Source organism: Marmota monax, unplaced genomic scaffold, assembly GCF_021218885.2.
Source record: "Marmota monax isolate L192 unplaced genomic scaffold, Marmota_monax_Labrador192_F-V1.1 WCK01_AAM20220418_F8-fsc00080, whole genome shotgun sequence".
Taxonomy (NCBI): Eukaryota; Metazoa; Chordata; class Mammalia; order Rodentia; family Sciuridae; genus Marmota; species Marmota monax.
Window position 1 is genome coordinate 2,258,444 of NW_026694750.1, and position 13,141 is coordinate 2,271,584.

Consider the following 13,141-nt stretch of genomic DNA (forward strand, 5'->3'; position numbering starts at 1 on the left):
AGTTTCACTAAATTGCCTAAACTGACCTTGAACCTGTAATCCTTCTGTGTCAGTCCCAAGTTTCTAGGAATACAGGCATGTGCCACCACACCTGGCCAAAATTTAGTTTTTAAAAAACAAAAAAGCTGGGCACAGTGGCTTGGGAGGCTGAGACAGGAGGACTGCAAGTTCAAAGTCAGCTTCAGCAATTTAGTGAGACCCAGTCTCATAATAAAAAAATACAAAGAGCTAGGGATATAGCTCAGTGGTTAAGCACAGCTCGGTTCAACCACTGGTACAAAAAAAAAAAAAAAAAGAACCAGACATTGTGATGGTGTACACCTGTAATTCCAGCGACTTGGGAGGCTGAGACGAGAGGATCTCAGGTTCAAGGCCAATCTCAGCAATTTGGCAAGACCCTCAGCAACCAGGAGACCTTGTCTCAAACTAAAAAAAGGTTTGGAGATGTATCTCAATGGTAAAGCACCCCTGAGTTCAATCCCCAGTACCAAAAAAAAAAAAAAAAAAAAAGAATCAGTTTCATTATTATGATTATTATTATTTGCAGTGCAGGGGAATCAATCCAGTGCCTTGTGCATACCAAGCAAGTACTCTACCACTGAGCTACATTACCACCCCTCTTCCTTTCTTTACAAGACAAAACAAAATAAAATTCTCCTCTTGATTCAGTACAAAGTCTCTTCCTTTCTCAACTTGCACCTACTCAACTCATAAGCAGGAAGGCCCTCTTAGTGGTAAAAATGGAGAAGCAATGCTACCATAATTGCTTTAACATGGCTCCTTCCCGAAGCCTGCTGTGGCTCCACTTATTACTCTCTGGCCTGAAATTTTTACTGCTATAGTTATCCCTTTGATATAGAAGACACAGATTTTTTTTCTTGCTCCAAAAGCAACTATTTAAAGTTACATATATGTTCTGCGACTACAGGAAGGCCTTCCCCAAAGCTGAAAGGAGAAAATATAGAATCATACATTTAGTGAAAGAAGTCTAAGGAAGAGAGGGTAGATAGCACTGGAGTTGGGTTCAGGAGTGGGAGGGAAAGTTACTTATTAATGCAATAAGATTTTAAGCCAGATGCTATGCTGGGGTAGAGTGGGCTATAGTCAAATAATCCTTGCCCTTTTGGAGTCTGTGGTCATGCTATGGGACTGGGGCTAGTATAGATTAAGAAAAGCTTCCTTAAATTTAAGACCAAAAAAAAAAAAAAAAATTCAGGCAGGAGAAAGGGGAGAAAAGAAAAAGAGCCATTGAAGCTAAGACTACTGTACACTCAGAGGTCTGAAGCACATAGTTCTGTGATCAAGAACAGGGAGAAGCCCTGTCCATGGCTGGAGCTCAACTGGCAAAGGTGGTTCAAGATCAGGCAGGAGCAGATGGTAAGGCCTTGTAGCAATGCTAAGGGTTTTATTTTGTCGTCGTTGTTTTTTGAGGGGAGGGGGCACTGGGGATTAGACCCAAGGGTTTTTACCACTAAGCTACATCCCCATCCTTTTTAATTTTTAATTTTGAGACAGGATCTCACTAAGTTACTCAGGACCTTATTAAATTGCTGGGGCTGGCCTTGAACTTGTGATCTTCTGGCCTCAGCCTCCAGAGTTGCTGGGATTACAGGCATGCACCACCATGCCCTACAAAAATTTTGAACTTAATGATGAAAATGAAGAGAAGTTGAGTAGTACAGATCTGACAAGAATTGTACATTTTAAGATGATCCCTCTAGTTGTTGAGTGGATAGTGGATTCAAGGAAGCTGGGAAAGCCTGAATGGGAGACCACTTGGAGCATCATTGTTAGAGTCAAGGTGAGAGCCAATGTTATGTTCAACTGAGGAAGAGGGGACTGGGAGTGTAGCTCAGTGGTAGAGCACTTGCTTAACATGTGGGAAAGCCTGGGTTCAAGCCCCAGGCTCAAAAAAAAAAAAAAAAAAAAGGGCTGGGGATGTGGCTCAAGCGGTAGCACGCTCGCCTGGCATGCGGGCGGCCCGGGTTCGATCCTCAGAACCACATACAAACAAAGATGTTGTGTCCGCCGAAAACTAAAAAAAAATATTAAAAAGAGAGAGAGAATGAACTATGTAGTAGGCCAGGTGCATAGGCCAGGTGCAGCTGTATGCTCATTGGTCCCAGCTACTGGGAGGGTGAGGCAGGAGGACTACTTGTGTCCAGGAATTCCAGGACAGCCTTACGCAAATATTGAGACCTCCATAACAACAAACAAATAAACTGAGGAAGAGGTGATGGTAGGAAGAAGGAAGATCAAAGTATGGATAGACCAAGTATGGAGGCATGCACTTGTAATCTAAGCTTCGTGAGTGGCTGAGACAGTAGGATTGTAGGTTAGAGACCAGTGTGGGTAACTTAGGGAGACTCTGTCTCAAAACAAATAATAAAAAAAAAGGCTGGAGATTGAGTTCAGTAGTATAGCACCTGTGAGTTCAATTCAATGAGTACTATGTATGCTATGCTTTAGGGGTAGGAACAGCATGAACTGGAAATGAGAGATAAAGGAAAGAGTGGTATAAAGGATGCTCTTTAAGTTTCTGGTTTAAGCACCTGGGTAGACAGTGATGCCAGTTAATGAAGTGGGACCCTAGAGAAAGGTCAATTTGCGGACCTATAAAATGTGGAATGCTGTGATGGGAGTTGGCATGAGATCTCAAACTGAGGAACACATATTTTGTTGAGGTCTCTTTTCCGTTTTCCTCTCTTCTAAATATTGGACTCAATTTCTCTCTAGTAAAAATTCCATGTGGTGGGTGGATGATGATTCTACTTTTTTTTGGCAGGGGGTAGGTGTTGGGGTTGAACCCATTTTCAAGCATGCTAAGCATGTGCTCTGTCACTGAGCCACTGCCCAGCCTACTCCTAAGACTCTTGAGATCATACTCTGAAGTTTTTGATGCAATGGGAGGGAGAAAACTTCCCCTCATTTCTAATTAAGGATAAAGGTGGGAAAGAAATGCATAAAATGAAAGGTAATAGTGTGGACAATTTTTTTCCCAAAAGTTTCACACGTATTGTGAATATTATTTATATTTCAAAACTGCAGGGGGCTGAGGTTGTGGTTCAGCAGTGGATGCTTGCCTAGCATGTGCAAGGTGCTGGGTTTGATCCTCAGCACCACATAAAAATAAATAAATAAAATAAAGGTATTGTGTCCAACTACAACTAAAAAAAAAAAAAGGAAGGTTCTGCATTTCTAGGTAGCACTATTACTTCAGGATTAATTTAGGTTCCACCCACCTGTACAGTCTTAAAAGTGAGACATGAAAGGCTTAGGAAATAGGGAACAGCTATTGGTACTGGCAGTCCAGCACATCTCTCACCCTTGGGGAATTGCTCTTCCTCACCCCAGGGTACTCATGAGTCAGTTAATTACAGATTTCTAACCATAAATAAATAAATAAACAAACAAACAAACAAATAATAAATGATGCATACATACATACATACACATGTGACCCAAGTTGGACAAATCTATGTCTTTCCCTGATGGACCCACTAGCATACTGTGCTGGCAAATATTTGTTGAGCCCTGGCTATGGGCATTCTGGACACTAATGGAGATGCAGACACTAATAAGACATATATATGCCCTTAACGGGTTTGCAATCTCATGACTTTTTAAAAAAAATTTTAGTTTTCAGTTGTAGTTGGACACAATACCTTTATTTTTTTATTTTTATGTGGTGCTGAGGATGGAACCCAGGGCCTCGCACGTGCTAGGCGAGTGCTCTACCGCTGAGCCACAACCCCAGCCCAATCTTGCGACTTTTATTAAAACGAAAATATTTTCCAGTTGTGACTAAAATACAGTCGTGAAATCAAAAGAGGAATATAGACATTTCAGGCTATAAACAGTGGAGATAAAACAATTATATATTCTTGCATAGAAAAGTTAGTGAAAGAGGAAGAAAGTGAAAAAGGAAGAAGGTGTAAGAACGAAGTGAAAAGAAAAGAGGTGGGGAAGCCGGGCAGGATGGCTTCTGAACTGGGGTTAGTGCTACACGATGTAATTGGTAGGTCAGAATGTTGAAAATGAGATTCGTGTCCCTTTAAAAGGAAGACAGGTGTTAAAATCAATTCGCCTTTTGCCTAAAATGGGCTGTTTCTCTCTGTACTCTCTCCAGATAGCGCCAGACTTCTATAGGAATACTTTAATCACGGACCCCTGCCCCAACCCTGAAAAATGCCCTACAGTACACTCGATATTCTGAGTTTACCCGGCCGATGGAGGCCCTCCTTGGGCTCTCTGGGCTCCATGGATCCCAGGTTGGACAGGCCCAAATTCAGGAGCGGGCCTAATTGCTTCCAAGGTAGCAGCGCACCCAGCTTGGAGATGGGGAAGACCACGCCCCTAAACGTCCTGAGAGTCCATTTCAGATTTTTCTGGGGTTCTGGGTAAACTGGCGTCACCCCGCCCTGTCTGGCCGCTCTGGGTTTTAAACATAGACCCGTGCGTAGGAGAGGCCATTACTTTTATGGGCTACCGTGCTCACGGAACGGCCAGAGACAGGCAGAATGGCTTTGCCGCAGCGCCCGCTCCATCCTTGCCTGGGCTCCTCCCTCAAGCCGCCTCCGCCTCCTTGGAGCCCCCGCTCCGCCTTCCCGGCCCACCTCCTTCCGCTCCACCCCTTTGCTCTCAACGCGGACTCAGCCACGCCCCGCGACCCTGCTCTGCCCGCCCACCGCGTGGCCCCGCCTCCATGCCTATGGCCACGCCCACAACCCAGAGAAGCGCAATGAGCGTCCCCGCGCGCCGCTCAGGCCCCACCTCGAAGTTGAATCCCCGCCCTTCGGGCAGAGTGAACCAATGCCCGGCCCCGCCCTCGGCAGGTCCCGCCCCGCCGTCCGGCCTCCGCTGCCTGCCTCCTGGCTGGGCGTTGCCGTTGCCGCGCCTCCGCCGCCCACGCGGAGCCAGATGCCGCCCCCTCCGCCGGTCCCTCCCCCGGCGGCCTGGCGCCTCCCTCCCTCCCCGCCGCGGTGACTCACGGAGCGGGAGGCGGAGGCTGAGGCGGCCGCTCCCGCTGCTGCTGCTGCCGCCGCCGCCGCCGCCGCCGCCGCCGCGGCTGCTCCGGCTGAGCGCGCCCCGAACAGGCCGCCGCGCTCCGCGCCCCGGACCCGCAGCCCCCGCCAGCCGGCCGGGTCGGGCGGCCCAGGTAAGCGCGAGGCCGGCCCATGCCCGCAGCTCGGGGCCCGCTCCGCGCCGGGGCTTGGGGGCGCTGGCCCTTTGTCTCCCGGGGAGGGGCCGCGGAGGGCGCCCCGGACCCCGCTCGGACCCATCGGCGGGTCCCCGACTGTGTGGCTCCCGAGCCTGGGCCTCCTCACCCCTCCTGGCGCCGCTGCCTCCCGCTGCGGACCACCCCCCTGCCTTCCTCACCTTCGCACGGGGGTCGCCTCCACAGGTGTCCGAGCCGCGCACCCCTCCGCGCCCGCGTGGTTGTCATTGCCTGTCCTCCCTCCTGATCTCGGTGCCCCCTCTCTTTTCTCACCTGCGCCCCACTCCCAGCATCCTGACTCTCCGTGTTTCCCCAAGTAAATGCTGCCAAGGTCTGGCTACCGGGCCGCCCTTCCTCTCTAGTTTGAGCTTCCCTTTCCATCGCTCCCTGGAAGATGCACATTGGAGTCATAAGTCTCATCTGCGTGTGGGACTTGCATACGTGAAGCTGCAAATTTAACCGCTTGGGACTCAAAACCACACTTCCCACCTTCTTTGCATCACCCCCAGTGTTCATTTTTCATGAACCTGGCAACCAAGACCCTGAGCTCTGGACATCCAACATCCTTAGGCCCTACAGCCCCCCCTTTCTGTTGTGTGAACTTGTCTGGGCAGTACCTGCTGTCAGATTAGCTCATGGGAAGGCCCAAGGGGCTCCCTGTTGGCCACAAATCAAGACCTTTATGAATAATGGGACACGTGGCTTGCAGCACTTTTTTCTGAGGATCTAACTGTTAATTACTTGTCTCTTGTCACAGATCTTAAGGAAATGTGCCTTGCCACCACTAGGTAAACTGAGGCACAAGTGTGTTGGTAAGGGACCTGGAGGCAAGTTAGAATTTGTCTTGAGGCTCTGTACCCCAGTGTCTTGGTTCTTAGCTCCCTGCTCTAACCACTGGGCTCTAGTTTCTGGTTCTAGATTGTAAGTGAAAACTGATCTCTTGTGCCATTAAAGTGTCCAGAGATGCTAATGCTTCCTTGGATTTAAAACAAGACTCTGAATCATAAATAAAGGAACCAGCTGTCAAGGGCCATTGTATCATTCATGGCTTCCTGGTGAAGTTAGTGGTCCTTTGTAAATATAAGATGCTTCTGTGGATGAAGATTCATTCATCCAATAGTGAGCATTTACTCTGGGTCAGGCACAATTCTATGCACCAGGGTTTCAATGGTGAAGACAGACACATCCTTTACTGTCTTGGAGATACATTCTAAGGAGGGACAGATAATAATTGAGTAAACAAATAATTGGACAAAATAGTAGTGTAAACGCTATGAAGGTGGGTAGGGGCCAGTTCTGCACCTTCTTGTAATGCCACCATTCGAAGAGGCTGAGGTAGAAGGATCGCAGATTCAAGGCCAGCCTGGGCAACTTAGTGAGAACTGGTCAAAAAAAGAAAAGAAAAGAAAAAGAATGGGGATGTGGTTCAGTGGTAGAGTGCCCTTGAGTGCAATCCCTAGGACCAAAAAGGAATCTGTAGCTCACAGGACAAAAAAGAAAAAAGATTTTGTAGTTAGCAATAAAGAACTTGGATTTTATCCCAAATACAGTTAGAGGCCATTGGATATTTTAAGTAGAGGTATTAAGATCTGATGTAACAACTGTAATGCACCAGTAAAAATATATGGGAAAAAATATCTGATGTAAGTTTTAAAACAATGTTCTGGGTCTGGGAATGTGGTAGAGTACTTGCCTAGCATGTGTGTGGTCCTGGGTTTAATCCCCGGTACTGCAAAAATATAAATAAACAAATAAGCAAACAAATAAATAACAATAAAAATCTTTATTCGAGGATTGTGAGAAGCAATGGAGGCAGGGATATCAGTTGACTGACTGTTGCAGCTACCTAGGAAGAGATGATGATGGCTTGGGGAACTTGGGTGATAGCAGTCTGTCTCCCTGGGAAGGGCTGAGAGCTGGAGAGCAAAACTCTGGGAAACACTAGTTGAAAGTTCTGTGTCTTTTAGAGAATTTCTGGAACTGACCATGTTCAAGTTTAATTCAGCAAAACTTTTTAAGGATCTGTTATGAGTCAGATACTGTGTTAGAGTCTAGGAATTGGACACAAATAAGGTACAATGACTGTCCTTGAGCTTACAGTCTGTTGGACCTCACAGTTTAACTCTGCCATATCCGTGTTATAACAGAAGGGCATGCTGCCCTTCCTTGATGGAAGAGGGCTTTTGGGTTTAAAAACCAGTTAGAGCCAGGTGAGGTGATACATGCATGTAATCCGAGCAACTCAGGAGGCTGAGGCAGGAGGATTGCAAGTTTGAGGCTAGTCTCAGCTACTTAGCGAGGCCCTTAGCAACTTAGCAAAGCCATGTCTCATTTTAACAAATAAAAAGGACTAGAGATGGACTCAGTGGTTAAACACCCCTGGGTTCAATCTCTGGGTTCAATCATAAAAACAAATACAGGCGAGAAGAACATGGCTTGTTCCTGCATCTGGCTGTATTTAAGTGGGAGCATTACTGCCCTTCTTCTGTTGTAAGATATTGCACAAAGAAACTGGAGGGGCTGAGGCTGTAGCTCAGTGGTAGAGCATGTGCCTAGCATGCATGAGGCATTGGGTTCAATACCTAGCATTGCAAAAAAAGAAAGAAACTTGGATTGTTCTCACAGTAGGTTGGAGAATACCTGAGTGGCCATGAACTTGCGGACTGTGAGAAAGAGAGGGCCTTGGGGATTATGTAGCTGGCCTCCTCTTATGATTGGGTAGCAGTGGCCCCTAGGGACTAGGTAATTCCTTTGAAGTTCCAAGCAGTTTGTACATTTCCTTATGGTGCCTGTCACTTTCTTCTCTTATTTCAGGTCCATGTGTTTGCACATGACTTCAAGCTCTCTGAGGCTAGCATCTCCATTTGATTCATTTGCATCCCTCACAGTATATAGATTGGTGCCCTACACAAAGTGTAAACTCATCAAATATCAGTTGATTGACCCAGGTGTCTCATAACACCTAAAACTAATACTCCAGAATTCTAACCCTATCCTTGTCATTTCATCAAACTGTGCTTCCTTGCAGAATCCTTTCTGGGTACCACACGGTGGAAACCCAGCAGCCTATCCTTCACCATGCTCACTGTATGGGCAACCCTTCTATGACAGGGCTACTCTCTCTTCAGCTCTGCCTGCAGGGAACAGCTGCCAAGCGTGCTGACCAAGTAGTTATTTGACACTCAGCAAATATGAAGTGTAGCTCTTAATTAGAGCACGGACTTTGTGCTGAGACTATCTGGGTTTGGATCTTGATTCATCCGTCATGAGCTTTGTAATCTTCAGCAAATAATTTAACCTCTCCAGGTCTGAATTCCCCACCTATAAAATAATAGCACCTCCCTCATGGAGCTGTTGGAGGATTAAATTAAGTAATACCTTTTAGATGCTCCGAACAGCACCTAGCACTTAGTATGGACTTTGTTGAAGTATTATTTTCTACCCTTGTTACTGGGGATGAAACCCAGGTGTGCTCTCCCACTGAGCAGTGGTCCTTTTTAAAATTTTTTGAGACAGGATCTTACTAAATTGCCCTGGCTGGCCTTAAACTTGCAATCCTCCTGCCTCAGACTCCCAAATTGCAGGGGTTATAGGTGTGTGCCAATGTTCCCAGCTAGTATTAGTTACAGTTTCATCTTTAAATTGATTGGCATATTAAGCACTGACTATGCTGTTGTAGGTACTAGGGATGTAACCAAGAATAAAGTAGCCAAGACTGGTGGCCCAATGAAGTTTTATCTTCTTTATGTGTGTGTGTCACTGAGGGTGGAACCAGGGCCTCATGCATGCTGAGCATGCCCTTTACTACTCTGCTACCCACCCAGCCCTGAAGTTTGTCTTCTGGTGTGACAGAGTTGTAAATAAATAACAAGCAAACAAAAGAATGCAGGGCTGATGCACTTGCTGGGGTTGCAGGCCTGTACCACTATGTGTGGCCTCCAGCCCTTTCTAAAAATTATTAGTTTTTAAAAATGCTTTTATGAGTGCAGTATAGTTATGCATAATAGTGGGGTTCATTTTGACATCATATGTGCATGGGAATATAATTTGCTCTATTTCAGTCCCTAGTACTTCCTGTTCCTCCCCTCCTCCCCCATTTCCCCTTACTCTCCTCTACTGTTCTTCTATGTATTTATTGTTTTTTTAATCAATAATAGAGATACACATAGGCAAAATTCACTGGCATATTCATGACTGTACATCACAAAGTTTGGTCATTTTCATTCCATGGTTCCTTCCTTTTCTCATCCCTCTTCTTCCTCCTCCTCTTCTATCCCCTTCCTCTACATCACTGATCTCCCTTCTATTTTCGTGAGATCCACTCCCCACCCCCCCTTTTTTTTTTCTTATTTTGCTCTAGCTTCTGCATATGACCCTTGATCCTTGACTTCCTGAGTCTGGCTAATTTCACTTAGCAGGATGTTCTCCAGTTCTATCCATTTACTAGCAAAGGTCATAATTTCATTTTTCATGGCTCAGTAAAACTTCATTGTGTCAGTGTACCATATTTTCTTTATCCATTCATCTGTTGGAACAATGGCAGTTAGACGCCTAAGTGGCAATGCTGTGACTATATGCATGTTATCAGGCCCACGGGCCTCTCAATCCTTCTAGAGGAGAATGCTAACCTTCTTTCCTTTTATACAACACTAAAATTAGATTTTGAGACAGGGTCTTGCTAAATTACCCAGGCTGGCTTCAGACTTTTGATCTTCCTGCCTCATCCTCAAAAGTGAGAGTCATAACTTTAGCTAGTTCTGAGGGGTGACTTTTGAATGGATACTTGGATGGGGGCCCTAAGGTTCATCTTTAAATTGATGAACAAGAGAAAAACAATTGATGAACAGAGAGAACAAGAGAAAAAAATCCCAGTGGGCCTGGAGTATGGTAAGCAAAGAGTTAATAGGGCCAAGGTCTGTGGCTGTGGTAAGGAGTTTGGATTTTACTCTTGAACTCTGAACAGTGGGAAGTTGCTGCATGGGAACTTTTCCTGGGTCTCTAAGAGAATATTTGAATCCATACTAACAGCAATCAGGACACTAGGAAGAACAGCTGGAGTGGCATGACCTTGTCCTGGGAAGGCCTTTGTGGGCCAGCTGGCCATCAGTGAATTTTCCCATCAGGGTCCTCATATCTGTAGCCCAGGTACTCAGATGACCTAGGAACCCTCAGCTCAGTTGACCAAGAGGCTGCACATTCCATTGAGTGTTTTCCTCCCCGGAGTCAGTAAGTCATTTGCCAACATTTCTTTCTTTTCCAGTACTGGGGATTGGTCCCAGAGGCACTCTATCATTGGGCTACATCCTCAGCACTTTTTATTTTTTACTTTAAGACAGGGTTTAAGTTGCCCCTGCTGGCTTTGAACTTGTGATCCTCCTGTCTCAGCTTCCCAGGTAGCTGAGATTACAGGCATGCCCCACCATACCTGAGTACAGTGAATGAGTATGGCCAGCCCTTAGCACCTTGTCATCTCTAGTGGAATGTTGCATGTTCTCTGTTCTGTGGTTAAAGCTTCTTATCTTTTTTTTTTTTTTTTCCCCTTGGCAGTGCTGGGGATGGAACCTAGACCTCATACATGCTGGGCAAGTGCTCTACCACTGAGCTCCACCTGACCCAAGCCACTTATCCTGGCAGTGACTCTTCGGCAATCTTGGAGTTTTGCTGAAATTTTTCATTGGTGCCTCATGGGCTTGCTTACACACCGATAACAGTTTCTGGAATATCAAGAGAGAACTGACAGGTTTCCTAGTCACCTTCTCTTCTAGCCTCCTGCCAACTACCACCTTGTCCACTATAGAGGGTCAATCTACACAGTCACCCCTGAGTACCTCCTGTTGATTACTAGATAGAAACATGTGGTGCCTAGAAAACATTGGCTCTCTCTGGTCTGAGCTAGTAGGATTGGAAACTCAGCATCACCCTCAGAAAGGGCCTTTCAGACCCAGGGGCTTAGCTCACCCAGAGTTGGCTTCTATCCTGTGCAATGGCCAGCTTTTTGGATCCTCCTGTAGGCATGCCACTGTTAGTTATTGTCCATGATCACTGCTCTGCCAACCTTGAGAGGCCAGCAGGAGTTGCTAGAAATTAAATAGAACTTTTGTATTATAAGTCATGTTCAGGGTCCTGGGGCATTTCATTGGCAGAGTTGAAATCCCTGTTAGTCACATGTCATCTGTGGTCTCATAAAAAGTAAACAGTGGGTACTGTCTTTTCCTCATGTAACTGGTTTTTCTCATTATGAGAAGGATATGAGCTCATTTAGAGAATGAGAAAATGAATGGTAACGGCATTTTAAGTACATTGTCTCATTTAATTTCACTGTAGTTTCTGATATATGTGCAGTTGTTACTATTTTACATATTCAGAAACTGGCCTAGAAAGGTTAAGAAATTTGTTTGAGGTTCAGCTCATTGGGAACAGTCTTGGCAGCATGGCTTCCAAGCAAAGCTCTGAGCAACATGTTATATATCATTTCTCAGATGAAACTACAAAGAGAGAGAAAAAAAAAGAAAAATCTCCCTTAAGCCCAGTGCAGGTGACATGCTTAGGGTAGCCCGAGTTAGTTCACTGGCTGCTGCAAAGGATTTGAATACTAGGCCCTTTCCCTGTCTTATTTGACCTTGGGCAAGCTAATTAACCTCCCTTTGCCTCACTTTCTCTGATTGTAAATGGGGATAATGATACTTTTGCCTTCATAGTTCCCAGGAGCATTGTGATGTTTGAGCCAAAGTGCTTTTGAACTTCTTTTATGAAAGAGAACTGGGCACCAACTGCTGTTATACTCAGTTATTAAAGACCCATTATGCCCTGGTCCTCTACGAAGCCTTGTTAAAAAGGAAAAGACAGCAATCCCCAGAGGGAAGGAATCCTTCCAGGGTGGGCATAGTTGGACCCAAACATTGTCCTTCCCAGGTTTCTGAAGGATCAAGTGTCATGAATATGTCTCCATTTTTATGGCAGTGTTGTTGTGTGCAAGGAGATGTTTGTGCTTCACATCACAGCAGGATTCTGAGCACTGTGGGAGTAGGCCACATAGGGGGCTAGCAGGATCTGTTCCCTATTGTGTAAGCCAGGAATGACATGCCAAGAGGAGGTGGTTGTCTTCCATTTGTTCTCCCTGCCCTCTTCCTACCCGCAATGACTCATTGATTGAGTTAATATTTAGGGGCTGGTTGTGTAGATCAGTGATAGGGCCTTGTGCAAGCTAGGCAAGTACTCTGAGTTTCATCCATAGCACTATCAAAAAAAAAAAAAAAAAAAAAAAAGAAGAAGAAGAAGAAAAGAGAAAGAAAAAATTTAGTGAAGTTTTTTTAATATTCTGTAGCCTGGGCACATAGCATTGTAAGGGGAATGCTATGGCAGATGGGGTAAAAATAGTTCTCCATTCAAGGCTTGTAGGCTAGGGCCAGGAGGCTCATTATCTAGGAGGGTCATGTGAATGAAGAAAGAATGTGCTGGTGAGAGTGTTATGCCTCTGAGGAGGAGAATCAGAATACAATTTCCAGATATACACCTCAGTCCAGTGGTTACCTGTTCTAGGTGGGCATTAAGGTGGTAGGCTACACTGGCTCCCCAAAAGAACAGGGAATATTTTTAGATTATGTCACAGGTGACAGAAGTGGCACTTGGTAGGGGCATCTTTAGCCACAAAGAGCACCTGAACAGCCCTGTATAGTAAGAACTCTACTTCCACTTAATAGCCTTGACCTCTGTTACTTGAGGTGAGATCACATTGAGGGTCTCTCCCCAAAGGTTTTGCTGGGTTTTGGAATTCTGTCACCAACTTGTCTGATGCCTTTTGTACATAACAGTCACCTGATCTGTCTTTCCAGATGTCCTTCCTTCCCAACAGTTCTTCCCACTGCCAACTTTGGAAAACAGGCATTTGGTGGCAAATGGACTATGGGGCTTTCTGGTGTGCCC

The 13,141-nt window shown here is 45.7% G+C and overlaps 1 protein-coding gene and 1 pseudogene across 1 annotated transcript in view; one reads left to right on the forward strand and one right to left on the reverse strand.

Moving 5' to 3' along the window:
• Positions 1 to 13,141, forward strand: part of Lzic (leucine zipper and CTNNBIP1 domain containing) — a 64,092-nt gene that overhangs the window by 23,318 nt on the left and 27,633 nt on the right. The window lies entirely within an intron of this gene.
• Positions 9,750 to 9,868, reverse strand: LOC124079389 (U6atac minor spliceosomal RNA; annotated as a pseudogene).